This window comes from Lissotriton helveticus, chromosome 1_1 (assembly GCF_964261635.1).
Source record: "Lissotriton helveticus chromosome 1_1, aLisHel1.1, whole genome shotgun sequence".
Lineage (NCBI taxonomy): Eukaryota > Metazoa > Chordata > Amphibia > Caudata > Salamandridae > Lissotriton > Lissotriton helveticus.
Window position 1 is genome coordinate 603,024,224 of NC_136057.1, and position 23,962 is coordinate 603,048,185.

Below are 23,962 nucleotides of genomic sequence, written 5' to 3' on the forward strand. Positions count from 1 at the left end.
CTGGTTTTGCAAGATAAACGGGGGGGGGGAGGGAATGGGCCCAAAAGACCGGAGCCAGGTAGGGCCTTTTATCAAATAGTATCAATGATAATGACCTGATCTCCTTGTGACTTATGTTTTCAATTATTTATGAAATAACCACACTAACTTCTGTTTGCGGTTGGGTTATTTAATCACCCAATTATTTCAAAGAATCATTTTTTTAGGTAAAAAGGACTTCATTCTCCTCAGAACCACACATACAATTTACTAACATTTATCACAATACTTGACAAATAAATACAATTAGCATATACAAATTACATATATACACAATTTGATCCTTCCCACTTAATGGGATTTTCCACTACTATACACAGTACACTTTACTATACATAGTACATTTCACATTTAGGAAACAAAAACCAATGTGGAGCATAGATATGTGCTCTTTGTTATTCAATCCAATTGAACAATAAACGCCATTTACGAAAGCTTTTTGTTTATATTAGGTATGAAGCCTCTTAGCAGTTTTCTCAGCTGATTGTGGGGAAAACCTGCAACTTTCTTCGTTCTAAACCTTATTCTCTTTATTTCTTCATTTCCGGGCCATTCTATCAGCGTGTTCGTAGTTAACCGCCTACTCGTATGTGCTTACTAGACACGTTTTCCTCAGTGTGCCTGAGGCACACTGAGGAAAACGTGTCTAGTGAGCGCTATAGTGAAGGAAGCCTAAGGAGACCACAAGGAAACGTGACAGCGAATACCAGTAATATAAACAAAAAGCTTTACCACATTGGCAGATAAGCCCAAAGTTGGAAATTAAGATGCCCTGATGAGAGCCCACAAAGGTAACAGTGTGGCTTGAAACGCGTCGGCAGAGCGAGAGTTCCGCTGAGTAAAACTAAAGTGCCCACAACAACAATATAGGATTGACACCTTTGAAAGACGCTAGATTCACAATTCGTCCGCCGTTTTTTTCCTGGTGCTGGCGGGCGGTTGTTTTCCGCTTCCATGGAGGTCGGGGTGATTTTCTGACTGCCATGCTAATAGACACCTTAGTTTGCCGCACATAATTCTATTGCTGTAGCTCGATATGTTACTACATATATATGACAAAGTAAGAAAAGATATGAATGAAGGATGTATGGGAAGAAATAGCAACAGAGAAGTCTTAAGTGAAAAGCTTTACAATTTCAGTGTAAAAAGTGTCTCACACAGAGAGATTAGATATTATGCAGCCTGTGATAAGATCAGTTCTTGCAGCTTATAGGGAAGTCCAAATCAATAAGTTGGGCAAGTTTAGGTCTGGTATCAACAGAAAAACATGTGTTGAAACTCTTTCCTAGACCCAGAAGTCACCTTCCTGACTGAGACCTGGCTGACCCCCTCTTCGGCACCTGACATCACCATAGCCATCCTGGAAGGCTACAAGATCACCCGCAAGGACCGCACCAACGGATTAGAAGAAGGAATTGCCATGATCCACAGGGCCACTCTCACAATTTCGACACACGCCGATGACACCCTTAACACCGTCAAACACCTGCACTTCCAGATCCACACTGATCCCAACACCACCCTCAGAGGGACCCTGATCTACAGACCCCCCGGACCATGACCGCAGTTCAGCGACTCAATCGCCGACTTCATCAGCACTCATGCCCTCGCCTCCATGGACTACATCCTCCTCGGGGACCTAAACTTCCACCTCGAGAACAACAACGACGCCAACTCCTCCACCCTGATTGACAACCATGGCAACCTCGGACTCAGACAACTCATCACAACACCCACTTACTCCACCGGCCACACGCTTGACCCCATCTTCTCAGCGAGCACTCACGTCTTCTTCGACCGCTCCACCAAACTCCAATGGACCGACCACCGATGCATCCACTTCACCTTCCGGAAACCCACCACACACCACCACACCCAGCAGATGCCCCGCCGCAGCTGGGGCAAGATCACCAAGGACCAGCTAACCGCCACCCTCGCCCAGAGCCCATCCGTGGACCCGACCAACCCCGACACCACAGCCCGCAGCCTCAGACAATGGATCAATGACTGCGCCAACTCCCTTGCCCCGCTCAAGAAGCCCCCCAACACCCACACCAGCAAGGGAGCCAGCTGGTTTACTGAAGACCTCCAGGCCTCCAAAGGAACCTGCCAAAAACTAGGAAAAAACTGGGCCGGCGAAAGAACACCAGAATGCTACTCAGCCCACAGGAACGCCACTCGCCAACACCACCAGCTCATCAGATCCGCCAAAACGGCTGCCTTCAGAGACCGCATAGACAACAACGCACACAACAGCAAAAAGCTCTTCAGCATCGTGAAGGAACTCTCCAACCCCAGCTCCAACACCAACGACATCCCACCGTCACAAGACCTGTGCGACTCACTGGCCACCTTCTTCCATCGCAAGATCGCAGACATCCATGACAGCTTCAACGCCGTCACCACCCTGGCAACCACAGACACCCCCACTCCCACGACCACCAACCGCCTGCTCGCCTAGACCAACATCAACGACGACGACACCATCAAGATCATGAACACCGTCTACTCCGGATCTCCGGAAGACCCCTGCCCACACCACATCTTCAACAAAGCCAGCATCATCATCGCACCCCACCTTCGGAAAAACATCAACACCACCTTTGAGACAGCGACCTTCCTGGAGAGCTGGAAGCACTCAGAGATCAACGCCTTACTAAAGAAACCCAAGGCAGACCCCCAAGGACCTCAAGAACTTCCGGCCCATCTTGTTGCTCCCGTTCCCGGTGAAGGTCATTGAAAAGGCCGTCAACAAACAACTGACCAACTTCCTCAAAAAAAAACAACATCCTGGATTTGTTCCAGTCCGGGTTCCGCAGCAACCACAGCCTCGTAACCGCCCTCATCGCCGCCACCGACGACATCAGGATCCACCTCGACAACGGAGAAACAGCGGCCTTCATCCTCCTGGACCTGTCAGCCGCATTCGACACAGTCTGCCACCGCACACTAAGAGCACCCCTCCACGCTACCGGAATCCAAGAGAAGGCCCTGGACTGGACCACCTCCTTCCTCTCCGGAAGAACTCAGAGCGTCTGCCTCCCCCCCTTCCGCTCCGAAGCCACCAAGATCATCTGCGGCGTTCCCCAAGGCTCATCCCTCAGCCCAACGCTGTTCAACGTCTACATGGCACCACTTGCCCACGTCGCCCAACAACACAATCTCAACATTATCTCCTATGCCGACGACACCCAGCTTATCCTCTCGCTCACCAAGTACCGCCACACCGCCAAAACAAACTTCCACGAAGGAATGAAGGCCATCGCCGACTAGATGAGGAACAGTCGTCTGAAGCTGAACACAGAGAAGACGGAGGTCCTCATCCTCGGTTCAACCCCCTCGGCCTGGGACGACTCCTTGTGGCCGACAGCACTAGGAGCACCCCTTACTCCCACCGACCACGCATTTAACCTGGGGATCATCCTCGACTTCACACTCTCCATGACAAAGCAGGTCAACGCCGTCTCCTCCTCCTGCTTCAACACCCTTTGCATGCATCACAGGATCTTCAAGTGGATCCGCACCGAAACTAGAAGGACAGTCACCCAGGCCCTCGTTAGCAGCAGACTGGACGACGGCAACACACTCTACATAGGAACCCCAGCCAAACTCCTGAAACGACTACAACGCATCCAGAACGCCTCTGCACACCTGATCCTCGACATCCCCCACTGCAGCCACATCAAACCCCACCTGAAAGACCTGCACTGACTCCCCATCAACAAGAGGATAACCTTCAATCTCCTCACCCAATGCACACAAAGCACTCCATGACACCGGACCAGCGTACCTCAACAGCCGACTCAGCCTCTTCACCCCCGCCAGCCACCGTCCCCCGCTTCCAAAGAGTGACCGCCGGCGGCAGATCATTTTCCCACCTCGCCGCCAAGACGTGAAACACCCTCCCCATCCACCTACAGCAGACCGAAGACCTCCTAACCTTCAGGAGACTCCTCAAGACCTGGCTCTTTGAACAGTAGCAGCTTCCCCCCTAGCGCCTTGAGACCCTCACGGGTATGTAGGGTGCTTTACAAATGCTATGACTGATTGATTGATTGATTTCCTAAAATTGAGGATCTTGCTTAGTTTGATCCAGAAAGTACTGCTCTACTTAAACCCCATATGATTCACTCTTCTTATCTTAATCGGAGTGTCCATCTAGAAAACCTTTCTCTGTCTGCAGTAATGCAGTACTATACACACAGAAATAGCTTGAATGAAAATATTGAACAAGGGAAGTTTGGGGTTACTGGCTGTTAGATGTTTAGTGAAAAATTCAAAACCAAGTCTCATTAATCATTGTAAACTGTGCAGTCAGACAGTTGAGAATAGAATATGATTTTACCTTACTCTTTTGCAACTTTTAAATGTGGCGTTCTGAGACTGAATTGTTATGTGGCTATGATTGTTATGAAGACACCTTCAATGAAGTCAAATATAGTATTTAATATGAAGAATTTCACGCATATCAGAAAAAGTTAAATGATGGAATTCATCAACAGGAAACAATTGCTATAGAGGTTGCAAAGGACAGTTCACAAGAGAGTCATTGTTTAGACCACAATAGTCAAGATCCACTTAGCCAGCCTATTATTGAAGATAAGGCATACATAGCTATGAATGAAGGGGAAAATGCTATGGGCAAAGTGAGTGACTATTGATTCAGAAAATATGTTTTCTCAACTAAATCAAGAACAGTTTTGAGTAAATAGGAAAATCTGTAAGCACGGACTTCCACATGATAAGTGTTAATGTTCATATACAACATTCAAGTTTACACTTCTCTTTGTTAGTGGTCAGGCAGGTACTGAAAAAATGTTTTCTATTTATAGTGGCGACTGCATTTGTTCACAGGAAGACTCGTTGTCACCTTTCATGTTTTGTGACTTCTAATACTGGACTAGCTGCTCACGACACTAAAGGAATCACATTGCATAGACTACTTATGTTGCCTGTGGAACATGAAAGGAAGCTAAAATAATGTAAGTTATCTGGTGATGCTTGCTATGAAGTCTCCAGGGTTCTGAAAAATGTAAGGTTCTTATTATTGATGAGGTTAGCATGGTATGAAGCCTAATGCTCGTGTTCATTTATCTGAGGGTGCAAGAGGTCCTCAGAATGGACTATGATGTTCTGTTTGGTGGTTAGCATGTCACAGTTTTTGGTGACCCTCTACAGTTGGATGCTTGCATAGTTTTTGAGAAACCGATTCATGAAGAAACTACACGGTCTGTTATATGGGCCCTTAGGGACATTGTCGACATTGCTAAGTTAGCATGAGCATTGCTGCCATGATGCTGCTTTTGCACACGTTACTATATGACTTTGTTTTTGTAAGACTCAGTGTGTGCCTTTCACATGAGAACGGGCTGGTTTCGCACTTTCTGCCTTTCCTGGAGTTTAGTCTGAACACGATGTGGAAGGTCGATCAACATTGCCTCTTGATATTCTGTTCTGGTCAGTCCCTAGCACCTAGACATAACATACTACACACAGATGCAGTGCTGAAGACTCATGCTTTGATATTACATTGTTGCATGTTGTTGTAACACACTTGGAGAAAGCTGTTCCATGGAGAAGAGCTCAGCTGTCCTATTACATCCAGGCTTTAAGGTATGGGGTCTGCCGTCAAAGCCCAGAGATCATCCTTTTTTATAAAATAAACTTCTTCTTACCAAGGGGAGGGTGGTCAGGCCTAAAGGCCCTTATTTCCACAGTCTTTATAAAATTACCTCTTCCTTTGTATTCTATGGAATTGTAACCATGCTAACTGTGCTAAGTTTATGTATTTTGCTGTTAGTAGTGGCACGTATACTGTATTGTAGAGCACGATAATTAAAATAAACATTTTGAACTATTTCAGTGACTCTGCCTAATCTCATTGGGGACAAGTATGAGTGAGTGAGCAAAAGAGTACGTCTTGCTCCTGCGATTCCTGAGAGAGTCAGGAGTGTTGTGTTCTGGGTTGTCTAATCATTTGTAGCTCCATGATATTGGTAGGAGAATGAATGATACACTATAGCTAGTCGGTTTGGGATTTTGGGTACTGATGTGGTAGGTTGGTACACCCCTATTCACTGAGGTCCTATTTTCCAGCGCATAGTTCTATGCATGTGCAGAATCCCTGCAACAGGTCATTAGGGAGTATTGGAAATGTTAACACATGGGTTCATTTTCAGTGCACAGGATTGACTTAAAATATGAGTTAAGGTGCAGGTAAGGATTATGGCAATATATTAATAGATATGAGAATAGGAATTATTAGGAAAGATGCAAGGAAAGCTCTTGCTTCTCACATGGTTAGATCTCTGTTCTCACACCATGACTCACCAGCTTCTATCATCCAAGATTTTATCAAAAGTCACAAACAGGTTGTGTGCCTCACGTCAACATTGGGGTAGTGTGCTCAATTTAATTTAGAAATGTTTCATTCGGAAAAACAAGAGATTGTGAGTCACATCAAGGTTTAAAACTTACCACTATGTCAATCTGTAGAAAAGAAACTTGAATCACTAGAGAAAACAGTTTCGCATGCTGCTGGTTTAAAAAAGACTCTACACATGTGTGAAAAGTGCAGAATAATTTTGAGATGAAATCGAAACATCAAAGAGAGATTAGTGAATTTGCAATGGGGAATGTAGTAGACTTCATTACATACCCCAATAGAGCACAATACAAATATGTTTTGATTACATTTGATCATATTGAAGAGGAAAAAGAACGGACTTTGCATAGGTAGATTTCCGTTAGTAGAAGACCTCTATATGAGAAGACAGCAGTTTTCTCTTTGTTTGTCCTATGCTGTCACTATTCACAAATCTCAAGGAGTGCATTTGGATGTGGTAATGATAAATATAGGTCACACAGTCTTCAAAGATGGAATGTCTTATGTTGCTCTATCATGGTTTAGGCCATTGTGAGGATTGTACCATCTTCAGTTAGATGAGAGGAAGGTCAATGCTGACTCTTCATGTGTAATAGAATACAATCATTTGAGAGGGCTGCATGCTTCTCATCTGAGCTTATAAATTTCATTGTTGAGAAACATCCAGGTTATAGAAAGCTTAAAACTGCTGAGGTTGCAGATTTAAAAAAAGTTTAAAAACTAAGTGAAGAACCAACAAAGACTTCCAAAAAAGGGAAACACTAATTAGGTAAATTATATAATAGGTTTTCCATTTTCAAACACTTGAAGAGTTTCATGTTACTCTAATGTGGTAGTCAGTTTTCTTTTACACCTACAACCAGAGGTTGAAAACATTTAACAATACAAAGATCAACCATTAAGTCAAGCTTTCACCAATCTGCTCAGTTTAGCACACACTGAAAAACATGTATTTTCTTCAACTGCATTTATATGTGACATTGCTCACCACTGTAATGGTGGTTCACAGTTTACTTTGAATGTGCAACAGGATGCACAGGAGTTTTTAATAGTAGTGCTAATTATGTTAAAGAATTTGGAAATTGCAATTAATGGCTTTTTTGAACAAGCTGTCATTGGAACTATGAGTGTGTTACCTGTTCCTCTTCAAAAAGAACAGGCATTGATTCAGAGCAATTTGCATACCTTATAGTACCAGACAGCAAATCAGTAGCCTTTGAAAAACTTTCTGTAAAACTGTGCAGAATAACTGTTCTCCAAAATACACTTCAGAACTACTGTATACATTAATTGTAAAACACGATTCAAAATATCTTATTCTCATACTACAAAGATGTAGAGCAGATGGTAGTAAAACTAACACTATTACCAATTTTAAAGGAAAACTTACACTGCTGTTGCCAATATTTTTCACCATGGACATTCAATCAACTCTTCCCACTATACTGTTTACCTTAAAAATTCATGTGTCTGTACTGAATGTAGTGACACAAGTCTTATGGTAAAGCAAATGTTACCCTGGAAACCTCAAAATGCCCATCTCGTATTTCTGGAAACAAAACTCTAAAGAAAAATAATATTTATAAAACTCTATGTACATTGAAATGAACATAAAGCATAAAGGTTCATGTTCATTGTCGTATGTGGCCTACCAAGCATAACGATTGTATAATGAGTGAAAAAATTAAGTTCTCATAAAATAAATGATTTAGTTTCAATTTGGGTTTCAGAAACATCTTATGTCACGTTAGTAATGATTTGCTCTTGCAAAAATTGCAATTGTCATTTTCTGCCTGTGATGCCAAGAAACTGTTCTTTAAAATGCTAGTTTGATATATATTAAATATGTGGCTTTTTAATTTTTTTTATGATTTAGTTTCCCTCACTGGTCAATGATGGATTGCATTATAATACATTTTTCAGACTATACACACTGTTACTATTTTGATGTGTGTGTGTATATGTATATATATATATTACCTACTGGCGATAGCCAGTAGGTATATATAGTTAGGATTTTTTTCCTATGGGATTTTTGAAAATTCTATGTCGAATAACTTTGGCGTTTGAGGACAGAATTGGCTGAAATTTTCAGGAAAATGGAACATTTTGTTTCTGAGCAGCCCCTGAAAATTTGGGGGGGTTTCGTCAAGGGGGGGCCGAGAAAAAAGGGGGGTCCCAAAACGTGTTTTTCCCATGCAATTTTCCATAGGGCGGTTGGCCTCACTTTTAGCCCGAACGGCTGAATGGATTTACACCAAACTTGGCAAAATTGTAGGGACTGGTAGCCCAATGTGCCTTTGCTATGTCTCAAGATATAGGCTCCAGTGGTTTTTACGAAAATTAACTTTAAAAAATATATATTGGGCTACATTGGGCTATATATATGTTGGAGCCCAAATGTAGCCCAATGTAGCCCAATGTAGCCCAATGTAGCCCAAAGATGGCCACCAGAGACAAAAAAAAACAAATGTAGCCCAAATATCAGCCAGATGTAGCCCAACTATAGCCCAATGACAGAATGTCCCAGAGTGTTCTAAAGAACAACTAGAGTGCTAACAGTCCTACTTATTACAAAGGTATGGCACACCTGAAGCCATCTTGATTGGAATAAAGTGGTAACTCTTAAAACATTTAATTTAAAAAGGAACAAAATGAGGGGGTTCATTTTGCCATAGAAAGTATGATTAGCGAATATATGACGAAATTCCGCATACCATCAGTCCGCAAAAAAAATCCTGCATGTACTATTAGGCCGCAAATTAAAATAACGAAAACTTTTAGAACGAATATGCCTTTAGCATACACTAAACAACTAAACTACCCTAAACCCTAAAACACTACCCCCAGCATGACCCTACACTACACAAACAGTACAACACTACCCTAAACCCTAAAACACTACCCCCAGCATGACCCTACACTACACAAACAATACAACACTACCCTAAACCCTAAAACACTACCCCCAGCATGACCCTACACTACGCAAACACTACAACACTACCCAAAACCCTAAAACACTACACCCCAGCATTACCCTACACTACGCAAACACTACAACACTACCCTAAACCCTAAAACACTACCCCCAGCATGACCCTACACTACACAAACACTACAACACAACCCTAAACCCTAAAACACTACCCCCAGCATGACCCTACACTACACAAACACTACAACACTACCCTAAACCCTAAAACACTACCCCCAGCATGACCCTACACTATACAAACACTACAACACAACCCTAAACTCTAAAACACTACACCCCAGCATGACCCTACACTACGCAAACACTACAACACTACCCTAAACCCTAAAACACTACCCCCAGTATGACCCTACACTACGCAAACACTACAACACTATGCAAAACCCTAAAACACTACACCCCAGCATGACCCTACACTACGCAAACACTACAACACTACCCTAAACCCTAAAACACTACCCCCAGCATGACCCTACACTACGCAAACACTACAACACTACCCAAAACCCTAAAACACTACACCCCAGCATGACCCTACACTACGCAAACACTACAACACTACCCTAAACCCTAAAACACTACCCCCAGCATGACCCTACACTACGCAAACACTACAACACTACCCTAAACCCTAAAACACTACCCCCAGCATGACCCTACACTACGCAAACACTACAACACTACCCTAAACCCTAAAACACAACCCCCAGCATGACCCTACACTACGCAAACACTACAACACTACCCTAAACCCTAAAACACTACCCCCAGCATGACCCTACACTACGCAAACACTACAACACTACCCTAAACCCTAAAACACTACCCCCCAGCATGACCCTACACTACGCAAACACTACAACACTACCCTAAACCCTAAAACACTACCCCCAGCATGACCCTACACTACGCAAACACTACAACACTACCCTAAACCCTAAAACACTACCCCCAGCATGACCCTACACTACGCAAACACTACAACACTACCCTAAACCCTAAAACACTACCCCCCAGCATGACCCTACACTACGCAAACACTACAACACTACCCTAAACCCTAAAACACTATCCCCAGCATGACCCTACACTACGCAAACACTACAACACTACCCAAAACCCTAAAACACTACCCCCAGCATGACCCTACACTACGCAAACACTACAACACTACCCTACACCCTAAAACACTACCCCCAGCATGACCCTACACTACGCAAACACTACAACACTACCCTAAACCCTAAAACACTAGCCCCAGCATGACCCTACACTACGCAAACACTACAACACAACCCTAAACCCTAAAACACTACCCCCAGCATGACCCTACACTAAACAACCACCACAACTCTACACTACACTAACACAACACTACACTACACAACACTACACTACACAATCACTAACCCACGAAAAAATTAACACAAACCCACTTACCTCTCTCGTCATCGTGGTTTTCACAACGCAAATGCATTTACCATACATGCCTTTAAAACGTAATTCTTTGTAAAGGCATGCGCGATAAATGCACATGCGTTTTGAAAAAATACGGGATAATGGTATGCGAGGTCAATGACTGCAGCAACACGTGGTGGGCTGTCAAAAATCGCCATGTGAAATATAATTATTGCCAAGCCTCAGGTCACAGAGTCAGTGACCGCTCTAGTAGCATCGGCCGCCCAGGACAGACTTCCAATATACATTTCCTGCACAGACCAGCAGACTACCTCACAGGAAGTTTCATTTCGTGTATAAAGTGCCTTGACTGAAAGTCTGCGGGATAAAAAATGCGGGAAAATGGCTGCAAACCATAATTAGCAGCAGACTTCCCTGGTGAGCACTAGCTTTACTACAGTGATCTAATGAGCAACTAGAGTGCTAACATTCAGAATTTATGGCAAATGTGTGACACATCTGAATGCCTTCTTGATAGAACCAAAGTAAACAAGCATTGAAAATGCAATAGATCTCGCCCTCGTTTAAGTTAAAGCCATTCTGTTTGTAATGAGGTGGCTTTTTAGCTTTGCTTTTATTAGTGTTTTTAAAACTTTCATGTAAATAACATGCATATGTATGCATATATGTATATGTATGCATGCATTTATATTTATATAGATATGCAGATTATATATGTTTATATATGTATATTACCTACTGGCGATAGCCAGTGGGTATATATAGTTAGGATTTTTTCTCTATGGGATTTCTGAAAATTCTATGTCTAATAACTTTGGCGTTTGTGGACGGAATTGGCTGAAATTTTCAGGAAAATGGCACATTTTGTTTCTGAGCAGCCCCTGAAAATGTGGGGGGGTTTCGTCAAGGGGGGGCCGAGAAAAAAGGGGGGTCCCAAAACGCGTTTCTCACATTCATTATTCCATAGGGCGGTTGGACTCACTTTTAGCTCGAACGGCTGAATATATTTACATAAAACTTGGCAAAATTGTAGATATGGTTTGCCCGACGTGCCTTTGCTATGTCTCAATATATGTGCTCCAGTGGATTTTGAGAAATTAACGTTTAAAAAAATATATATATCTGTGACAGCGCTCCGGTTAGCGCCCCGGTTCACGTACCTGACGCGTAACGGAACTTCGCGAAGCGAAGCTGATTGGCTCTCCGGTGTCTGTCAACATTCTAAACAGTCCGGAGCGGCCGCCATCTTGTCTCTCGGTAGGATCGAGAGACAAGATGTGGTGAAAAACGAAGGGGGAAATGAAGGAAAGGGGGCAAGGTAGACCCCTCCTGACCCCCTAGGATTGATGAGGGGGATATTAAAGTGCCCCGCGGGGCAAAAAATAATAATTATTTTTTTTTTTGCGATTTTACGCCGTAGAGGCGCGTCCCGGTACGCGAACCGGGCAGCTCACCGGGCAGCTAACCGGGCAGCTAACCGGTAGCGTAGCTGTCAACATTGTAAACAGTCCGGAGCGGCCGCCATCTTGTCTCTTGGTAGGTTCGAGAGACAAGATGTGGTGAAAAAAGAAGGGGGAAATGAAGGAAAGGGGGCAAGGTAAACCCCTCCTGACCCCCTAGGATTGATGAGGGGGATATTAAAGTCCCCCGCGATTTTTCGCGGTAGAGGCGCTTCCCGGTACGCGAACCGGGCAGCTAACCGGCAGTGTAACGGGAGTCCGCCATCTTGTGTTTTTGGAGCGTCCGGTTCACGTACCGGGTAGCGTCCCGGTAAGCGTAACAAGGGGAAAACCAAGAGAAACAGTAAAAAAAAAAATGAAGGGAATAGATTTCCAGCAAACTTGGCAAAATTGTAGGGACTGTTTGTTTGATGTGCCTTTGCAAGGCCTCAAGATATGTGCACGTGTGGATTTTGTCTAATTAAGTTTAAAAAAAATATATATATCTGTAAGCGTGCTCCGGCACGCTTACGTTACGGGTTTTGTTTGCGCTGCAGAGCCGATACGTCACGGTTATGCGACGCGTCATGAGGCGTCTCACGTGGCTACGTGATACGTCACGTAATAAAGAATATATTTTACAGCTATAGATATTAGCTTTTAAAAAACCAATGAAATTCACTGAAAAAACCATAGGTTATAGACCATATATAGTTAGGAATTTGCATTTACAAAACCTTGAAAATTCACTGAAAAAACCATAGGTTAGAGACCATATATAGTTAGCTGGACATTTTATTGACATAAAACCAATGAAATTCCATATATAGTTAGTTGCACTAACTATATATCGCGCACCCGCCATCCACTGCTGATGATGTCACATATTACATCATTCATGACATGGTCAGTGACATCACTGATGACATCACTGATGACATCTCAAATGACATCACTGATGACATCACTGATGACATCTCAAATGACATCACTGATTTATTTATTTATTTATAATTACACTTGATTAAGCGCGCAGCTACCCGGAGGTTTCCCGGCGCTAAAGTAGACACAAGGTAAGGAGACAGAAAGGCAGAAGCTTACATATCAAATAGCCAGGTCTTGATACCCTTACGGAAGGTCAGAAAACTGATGACATCATAACACACCAATACCAGTTACTACATACGCACTCACTGATTCCTACGTCTACACACACATTCACTCATTCACCCATACAATCACTCATACATACAGTCACTCATTATTACAACACTATCATATGCACTCATACACCTATGCAGACACTCACACACTGCCACTCATCCATGGAGTTACTCACACACCTAGTCAGTCCTGTAAAGAATCAATCACACTTCCATTTCCTCATCTATACAGTTAAACACAGAACACCATACTTCAGTGACATCACTGATGACATCACTGATGACATCTCAAATGACATCACTGATGACATCTCAAATGACATCACTGATGACATCATGACACACCAATACCAGTTACTACTTACGCACTCACTGATTCCTACGTCTACACACACATTCACTCATTCACCCATACAATCACTCATACATACAGTCACTCATTATTACAACACTATCATATGCACTCATACACCTAGTCAGTCCTGTGAAGAATCAATCACACTTCGATTTCCTCATCTATACAGTTAAACACAGAACACCATACTTTTTCACACATATACTAACACATACTTACTCTCTTATACAATCACTGATACAAGTACCCATTGATATGCACAGAGTCACACACCTCCCAGCCAGCCACACACACACTCAGTCTTCCATACATCCACTCATTTTTCAATATGTAAAACATATTTAAACTTTACAAAAACACACAGACACTAGATGATGTCATCAGTGATGTCATTTGAGATGTCATCAGTGATGTCATCAGTGATGTCATTTGAGATGTCATCAGTGATGTCATCAGTGATGTCACTGACCATGTCATGAATGATGTAATATGTGACATCATCAGCAGTGGATTGCGGGTGCGCGATATATAGTTAGTGCAACTAACTATATATGGAATTTCATTGGTTTTATGTCAATAAAATGTCCAGCTAACTATATATGGTCTCTAACCTATGGTTTTTTCAGTGAATTTTCAAGGTTTTGTAAATGCAAATTCCTAACTATATATGGTCTATAACCTATGGTTTTTTCAGTGAATATATATATATATATATATATTCACTGAAAAAAACATAGATTCCAGGCCTTATATAGTTAGGAATTAGCATTTTAAAAACCTTGCAAATTCACTGAAAAAAACATAGGTTTCAGGCCTTATATAGTTAGGAATTAGCATTTTAAAAACCTTGCAAATTCACTGAAAAAAACATAGGTTTCAGGCCTTATATAGTTAGGAATTAGCTTTTAAAAAACCTTTGAAATTCACACAAAAACTATAAGTTTTAGGGGTGTTATAGTTAGCTGGACATTTCACTCATACAAAACCATTGAAATTGCTCCTATATAGTTAGTTGTACCAACTATATTTCGCGCACCCGCAATCCACTGCTGATGATGTCACATATTACATAATTCATGACATGGTCAGTGACATCACAGATGACATCTCAAATGACGTCAATGATGACATCACTGATGACATCATCCAGTGAATGTGGTTTGCTTCGTTATTTAAATGTGCATTATATATATAGCAATTTGCATTGAAGTATGAGTGGATATATAAAAATAAATATTTGGATGGAGGACTTTAACAATGTATAGTGTCTCACTAAATATAGTGGAGAGTGACTAAACTGTGTGAATATCTGTATCACTTTGTCAGTTGTGTAAACTGGTTCTCCAGTTGGTTACTAGCTATGTGAAAGTCTATATTAGTTATTGATTAGTTAATTGAGTATCTGTATGGGAGAGTGTGTGGTTCGGTGGAGGGTGTGTGACTGCCCAAAGATGTGTAAATAGTTGATTCAGTAGATATATGAAGTTAAAACTACATGTTCTAACAGTTGTTTGGGTGAGTGAATATCTTTATGGGTGTGGTGATGAGCAAATATATTTCTCAATGGTACATGTCCAACAAACTAGAAAAATAAAAGGCAGTGTATGTGTCAGTTGTTGTATATAAATAAGTATACATGAGACTCAATGATTGTGTGAGTGACTATATGGATAACTGTATACTTGTAATAATGATTTTATAATATACTAAATATGACTTACTATCTAAATGAATAGATGAAGTGGTGTTTGTATAAGTGTGTAGCTAACTAAGTATGTACTTATGATCCATTGTTTCATAAGTGAGTAGGATAACTTCATATGTGGATAGGTTGTGTGCTGGTGTGTAATGTCGATATAGGTGTATAAGTATTTTTGATTGTGTTCTATTTTTCATTGACAGCATGTATGAGTGAATCTACAGGTACGTGGTTAGATGTGTGTATACATCTAGGAATTAATGAGTGGGTTTTTAAATACTTGTATTGCTGTGTCAATGGATTCAAATATGATACTCTGTATTTTACAAAGAGTGATGAAAGATTTTACTAGTGTATGAAAAGGTGTAAGTGATTGTCACGTGGATGATGTCATCAGTGATGTCATCATTGATGTCATTTGAGATGTCATCAGTGATGTCACTGACCATGTCATGAATGATGTAATATGTGACATCATCAGCAGTGGATTGCGGCTGCGCGAAATATAGTTAGTACAACTAACTATATAGGAGCAATTTCAATGGCTTTGTATAAGTGAAATGTCCAGCTATCTATAACACCCCTAAAACGTATAGTTTTTTGAGTGAATTTCAAAGGTTTTTTAAAAGCTAATTCCTAACTATATAAGGCCTGAAACCTATGGTTTTTTCAGTGAATTTGCAAGGTTTTTAAAATGCTAATTCCTAACTATATAAGGCCTGGAACCTATGGTTTTTTCAGTGAATTTGCAAGGTTTTTTAATGCTAATTCCTAACTATATAATGCCTGAAACCTATGTTTTTTTCAATGAATTTGCAAGGTTTTTTAAATGCTAATTCCTAACTATATAAGGCCTGAAACCTATGGTTTTTTCATTGAATGTCAACGGTTTTTTAAATGACAATTTTTAAATGTATTAATTTTTTTTTTTTATACTGATTTACTACATTTTTGCAGGCAGGTGTTCAGAGGGCACGCCCCCTTTTTACAACACTCTGCAGCTCAACCCCTGGCGCGTTTTCAGAGGAGGAACTAATTCCCTTGCATACTGGGGGTCCCTGGGGGGCAACTAGCCCACCAGGAGCCTCCAGTATAAGCCAGGGGGCTGCATTGCAGAGAGGTGTAATGAGGCCACACCCTTTTTTACACCTCTCTGCAACGCAGCCCCCAGGCGTGGCTTTAACTTAAACGAGGGCGAGATCTATTGCATTTTCAATGCTTGTTTACTTTGGTTCCATCAAGAAGGCATTCAGATGTGTCACACATTTGCCATAAATTCTGAATGTTAGCACTCTAGTTGCTCATTAGATCACTGTAGTAAAGCTAATGCTCACCAGGGAAGTCTGCTGCTGGTATTCAAAGTGCATGTTTCAGTCTGCATGTCAGAATTATTTTAATGAAATAGAAGAGGATTTGAGAAGTCACTCAAAATGTGCCCTAATTTTTCTTTCTGAAGCACTAATCATACTTTCTATGGCAAAATGAAGCCCCTCATTTTGTTCCTTTTTAAATTAAATGTTTTCAGACTTACTACTTCATTCCAATCAAGATGGCTTCTGGTGTGCCATACTTTTGTCATAAGTAAGAATGTTAGCGCTCTAGTTGTTCCTTAGAACACTCTGGGAAGCTGCAGTAGAACACAAAGGAATCAACTGACAGTCTCTGTCCTTGTTGGATGTACATGTTTTACTGAGAATGTCAGACTTCATTCTCACATGACTGAGAAAGATAATGTGAATTTACAGAAAATATGCTTTCAGCTTAGCTTATAGATCCCCTTCACAACCACTGTGGGAAAAGCATGAGATAATAGTTTTCTTTCAAACATGATTCATGATATCCCAGCAGAAGGCTTTTTCACATGGTAAAATCACCTTGGAACACACCACAATTCTTAAAATTAGTATGGTACTATCAACAAATGATTTATAATGTAACTAAAATCTTAAAACCTTCTATTAACTGCAATGCTTTTTAATGAGTTGCTATCATGTATATTGGTTCCAAGATGACTGCCAACAGTTTCTGGTTTGGAGTGTTGACAGACAGTTGACAGCCAATCAGCATGCAGCTCGTGCTCGGAAAGGTAAGATTAGAGTAAGCTTACAGTAAGCTGCTATAGATATACATATGTTTTCTCTTTTGATTTTCTCAGGAACTACTGGAGGGATTTTCTTTTTTTTTTTTTTTTTTTTTTTTGGGTTATAAACGTTTATTCGGTGACAGTACATACACACAGCTCTATGCCTACAACCCTGAGGCCGGCAGCAATGTAATGGAATATCAAGACCATCATAGTAGAACCAGCAGATCATGCAGAATAGCGGTCCCCCAGGGAACAGTAGACGCTACACCTCTTCTCCACAACCTAACCCACATTCCTAAGGTGTCATGGCCTCCCTGTCCCAACCTCGCCTCCCTCCATTGGTGCGCACCCAACACCGCTATGTGATCAGATGTGTTGGTGTGGTATGCCTGTCCGACCCTAAAAACCCAGTTCTATGACCTCTCATACAACTACCCCTCCCAAACCCCGCCCCTCCCCCCCCTTAACAGCCCCAGTGCTTGCCTCTGCCGTACTCCCAGAACCATAGCTCCTCCGTCCCCGCCCTCCCGATCCGCAACCTACTCTCCACCCGCCCCAATCCTCAGTGACCCCCTCGTCCTGTGTCAACCCGCCCTGCAAGTGGCTCACTGTTAAGTGTTGTCAAGTGTCACGCACCCATTAGCTTCCCATCACACTGGAAGACTCGCCCAGTAATGCACCCAGGCCTCCACTAGTCACTTAATCCGAGTAAATCGAGCCTCGAACCTCAGTGCCCTCATCCCCGTTCTGCTTCTCCTCTTCCTCCTGTTCCGAATCCGCGTCATTCTTATTAGTAGCATACAGCACGTACTGGTCCCAGAAATTCTTCGGTCTACTGAGAGGTGGTAGAAGCTCGCTATAGAGCTGTGACTGGGTGCACCCATATAACATATCTCTGGACCACCCATCTTTAGTCGGGAGAGGGCCCCGCATCCAGCACCGCGCCACCATCCGTCGGGCCATTATTAGTCCTAAATCTGCAAGGCGACGCATCGCCGGTGGGAGAATTCTGGAATAACCCAGTAGCGCCAACGCTGGGTCAACTGGTAACTTGGTCTCCAGTATGCGACCCATCTCCTCAAAAATGTCTGCCCAGAATTTGTTGATGCCCGGACAGGACCACGCTAGATGCATGAAGTCCGCCACTTGAGAGTGGCAGCGGTCGCACTCCGCTGATTGTCGGAGGCCGTACCTATGTAGGCGTTCAGGAGTATAATATACTCTTTGTAAAAATTTAAAATGGATGAGTCTATGTCGAGCGTTAATGGACACCCTCTTAGTGTTGCGGCAGCAGTACTCCCACATGGAATCGCTTATTTCCGCCTGCAGATCTCGTTGCCATGCCGATCGGGCTTTGGAGGCAGTCTGTTTTCCGCAAAGCTGGCCTATCCGATACAACCGGGAGATAAGGTGGCTTGCGGACGGAGTTTTGATAATGTACGTCAGTTCCGGTGTTTCAGGCGGCTCCTGCATGGACGTACCCAACAAGGCCCGTAACGCCGCTCGGACCCTGTGGAAGTGGAAGCGCTGCATTAGCGTGGCTGGTGGCCGGGAATGGGCCAACTGTGTCCAGGTGATCGCCATCCCGTCCTTGAATAGATCTCCCAGCTTGAGTATGCCCAATTGTCGAAGCGCACTCAGGACCCCCTTCTCTCGTAGCGGCGAGAGCCACACCGCCCAGTCTATAGGGACGAGCGGGGAATACAGTAAGTCCTGTCCATGTCTCCGAGCCAATGAATGCCACGCATGATTCGTCGCAGTGATGGAGTCCAACGTGCCAACCCGACGCGGAGCCGGTTCAAACACTGTAGCCGGCGGAGGGAGAGGGGCAGCGAAAAGGGTTTCAAGTATCACGTGTGGGATATTGCGGTCCCCGTGAACCCAAGTATGCAAATGTGCTGCTTGTGCGACCCTATAGTATCTCTCCAAGTCAGGAGCCCCTAATCCACCTTGTTCATATGGAAGCGTGAGAACTTGCCACTGTATTCTCGGTTGCTTGCCACCCCAGGCCAGCCGTGTGAGTGCCTGAGTCAGCGTCTTGAAGAAGACCTTCGGTAGGGTCACCGGGATGTTATTGAACAGAAACAGGAACCGCGGGAGGACAATCATTTTTATCAGGGCGATGCGACCCGACAGCGATAACGGCAACCTGCACCATCTGTCAATATCATCGGTCAGTCTGGAAAAAGCCACCCCATAATTTTCCCTCACCAGGATATCTGGGTCCGGGTGCAGGTGTATACCCAGGTAGCGGACCGGGTCATCCGACCACTGTAGTGGATAATCCATCTCAAACTTGCTTGTCGCTGGGGTCAGTGGAAACGCAACCGATTTATTCCAGTTTACTCTCAGTCCTGATAACGCTCCAAACTGTACTACTTCACGCAGCACAGAGGAGAGATTGAGCTCCGGGTCTCTAACGTATAGAAGGGTGTCGTCTGCATACGTGGATATACAGATCTTGTACGTAGGGAAGCTGATTCCCTCGAGACTATGGTATTCCCGCAGAGCGCACGCCAGGGGTTCCGCAACGAGTGCATATAGCAGCGGAGAAAGAGGGCAGCCTTGCCTGGTGCTCCTGCGTATTGCGAAGGCGTCCGTCACTCTGTTGCCCAGACGGATTCTGGCTGATGGCTCATAGTATAATGCTCCTATCATTTGTAGGAAGGGTTCTCCCAAGCCCAGCTTCCGTAGTACTCTGGATATGAAGGGCCACTCGACAGAGTCGAACGCCTTTTCCATGTCCAAAAATACTGCCAGCGCCTTACACTCTGGCTTAACGTGTTGCATGGTCCCCAGCACCGTGCGTATGTTGTAGGTGAGGTTCCTAGTAGGGATGAAGCCGGCTTGTTCTGGAGCAACCAGTTCCGGGGCCAAGAGAGCGAGGCGTGTCGCCAGAACCTTGGCATATAGTTTAGCGTCGACGTTTATTAAAGAGAGTGGCCGATACGAGCTCCGTTCCGTCGGGGGTTTCCCCGGCTTAAGGAGAGTAATAATGAGTGCCTCTCGCATGGTTGGGGGCATACTGCCTTCCAGACACATGTCGTCGAACAGAGTCGATAGGTAGGGTACCAACTGGTCCTTGAAGGCCTTGTAGAAGCCAACAGTCAGCCCGTCGGCCCCCGGGGCACTGCCCGTTCTCATGCCGTCTAGCGCTTCCACTATCTCTTCCCTCTGAATAGGCATCATCAGGAATTCTCTCTGTGCGTTTGACAGTTGTGGCATTTTAATAAAACCTAAATAATCATCTATTGCCCCCTCCATACCGGTAGATTTGGCCTCATAAAGAGTGGTGTAGTATTGTCGGAACTCGTCCAGAATTCGCTCTTCGTCGGTCAGGATCTCTCCCGTACTCGACATTAATTCGCCAACTACCAGCTGTCGTCTTTCACTGCGAACTATGTTGGCCAGGAGGGAGCCAGGCCTCTCGCCCTCACCATAAGTGCGTGCAGTAGCGTATTTGCCCATGTGTTGGACCTCCCTGTCAGCTTCCGCATTGTATTCTGATATCAGCTGCTTAATAATATCTAGTGTGTCCCCGTCAGGGCCTGCCTGCACTCTGTTCGAGCTCCGCCAGGCGTGATTCTAGGTGCTGAAGCCTCTGTCTAATGGATTTAAGGACGCTGGAGTGTTTGGCCATCGCCACACCGCGTATATACACCTTGAATGTCTCCCACAGCGTTTGGAAGTCATCCACGGAGCCCACGTTAATATCGAAGAAGTTTTGGATCTCCTCTGCGAGTTCGCCCCTGAACACTTCATCTAGTAAGGAATATGGGGGAAAGCGCCACGTGAATGGGGGGAGCCGGGCGTCGGCAGCTCGAGAAGCAGGAGGAGAGGAGAATGGTCTGATAGTGTGCGGGGCAGAATCCTACAATCCCTCACCCTATTAGCCAGAGGCAGCGACGCAAGCCAGTAATCTATTCTTGTATGTATTTCGTGGTATGCGGAATAGTGCGTGTAGCCCCCTCTGGCATGGTGTCTGCTGCGCCAAACTTCAACTAAATCCAGTCGCACCATTTCAGTCTGTAGCACCACAGCAGCTGCCGACGGGCTCCTGTGAGGACCCGCTGATCTATCCAACATCGGATCAAGGACCAGATTGAAATCCCCACCCCAGAGCATCCCAGAGCATTCATACAGCTTGCATTTCTGAGCCAGTGTTGCGTAAAACTCCGGGGAGTCAAAGTTTGGGCCATACACATTCACCACCATGCAATCCAGCCCCCTGCCCTTACATCTGCAGAGTACATATCTGCCCTCAGTGTCGGTCTCTAAGAGCATTAACTTGAGTCTGGAGCCAGGGTTAACCCAAATGAGTGTCCCCCTAGAGTGTGTTGTGAAGCCCGAAGCTACACTACAATCCACCAGACCCCTGTGAAGAAGCATTTTGCTGGTCAAAGGTAAATGTGTTTCCTGTAAGAGGGCAAGATCTATGTGGTGTCTGCGCAGATAACTAAGGACCTTGCGTAGCTTCCTGAAGTCATTTAAGCCCCGCACATTCCAAGTCAAAACTCTTAAGTGTGTAGGTTTCGGCTCCCTCAATGCTGTGAGCACAGCGGTATCAGTTCCATCCGCCATGGTAGATTGTAAAAGATTTGTGTAGTAGAGTCATGTAGACTGCCATAACACAGTCAAGTAGGTGATACGGAGGGGGAGCAACAGCAGCATACATAGTTGGAGGTCCCCACAGAGTTCGGCAAAGCACATTTTCAATCATCAACAAAAAGAACAGCCCAAGGCCAAAAACAAACCCCAACATTCCACCCCCCTCCCACAGCTGACCCTCCCCAACTCGTTCACGCAGGTCCCCATACCACCCACCCCTCCCCAACCACCAGTTCAAATGCCCCATTAGCCAGCGGCTCGTGGGCAAAGGTAGCCAGCCAACACAGTCTCAACTAGTAAGTCACAACTCCGGTGCCCCGAGTCCCCACACCCCGCCGCGCACCACCAGTTATGCATCATCCCATCAATCCTGAGAAACAACATCCTCACGTCCCCCAGCCATGCCGGGAATAACTCCCCCCCCTCCCCCGCCCCCAACGCAGCAACCATAGCCCACCCAGCATCAATAGTCCAGAGGAGGCAACAGTCAATGTGGGTGCAGACTAACGCAATAAGTGGACAATAACTGTGCCGCATCCCAACCCCTCTTATCTGTGACATCGTGTCTGTGAGGAGCTTCTCCGGATCCAGGCCTCTCGAATCACACACGACCACTGGAAGGCAAAGCTGGCGATCACTGTGCCACAGAGCATGTATCGCCTAGTCACTCCTGTTCGTCCATATGTTGCGGACCAGCTTCTTCCTGATTATCCGCCTGCTCTTCCGGCTTGTCTCGGGCCCATTTCTTCATGGCTTTTTGCAACTCCGCAGGGTCCGTGAAGATGTGCGAGTGGCCCTTCCTGTTGACACGCAGCTTTGCTGGGTACAGCATTGCATAATCAAGTCCCATGTCCCTGAGTCGTTTCTTGTGCGGCGCAAAGTGTTTGCGCGCCTCCTGTACCCGGGCCGTGAAGTCCGGGAAGATGGAGATCACTGATCCCTCGAAGTGCAGATCACCCTTGGACCGCGCCAACCGAAGTGCCGTGTCCCTGTCCCTGTAATTTAGCAGCTTCGCTATTATCGGCCACGGAGGAAGACCTGGGTTAGGTCGGGGGCCCAGCGACCGATGAGCACGTTCGACCACGAACATTGCCGAAAACACTCCTTCTCCAAGCAGGTTAGTGAGCAGGTTTTCCACAAACTGCTCCATTCTTCCGGTCTGAGTGGTCTCCGGCAGGCCAAGTATGCGGAGGTTACAGCGACGGGACCGTGCTTCTAAATCCTCCGTCTTGTCTTGCAGAGTCTTGATCAGTGTCTCCGCCCGGCGTCTCGCGGTGTCCAAATCTGATTGAGCCTCCTCCACCTCCGTGATGCGCCGTTCCGCCATGTCATGCCTCTCCGTATGCTTGTCGAGACGCTCCGCCATGCGGTCCATCCTGTATGACATGGCGTCCATCTTGGTCCCCAGCGCCGTGATGTTTGTTTGGATATTCAATTCCATGGATCTCAGCATCGCCTTTATCTCCGAGTTATCCCCCGGCTGTTCCCCTGCCGGCAATACCTCGTCCTGGCGTATCTGTGGACTCAGCACCTGGACCCGCCGCTGCGAAAATGGGAGCTTGCTCTGGGTCCTGTCTCCTTTCCCCATGTCTCCTCGGGTCCTGCCGAGCCCACGCCTCTGCGTGAAGGGGAATCAGGCCACCAAATATATACTGCTGCAGTCCGACCACCAGAGCGGTACCTATGGCACGCCAAGATGAATGTCTGCCACCAGGGAGGGGTCACAGAGCCCTTCGCGTTGCAGCGTGGCCGGAGGATCTGCCGGTCCGTC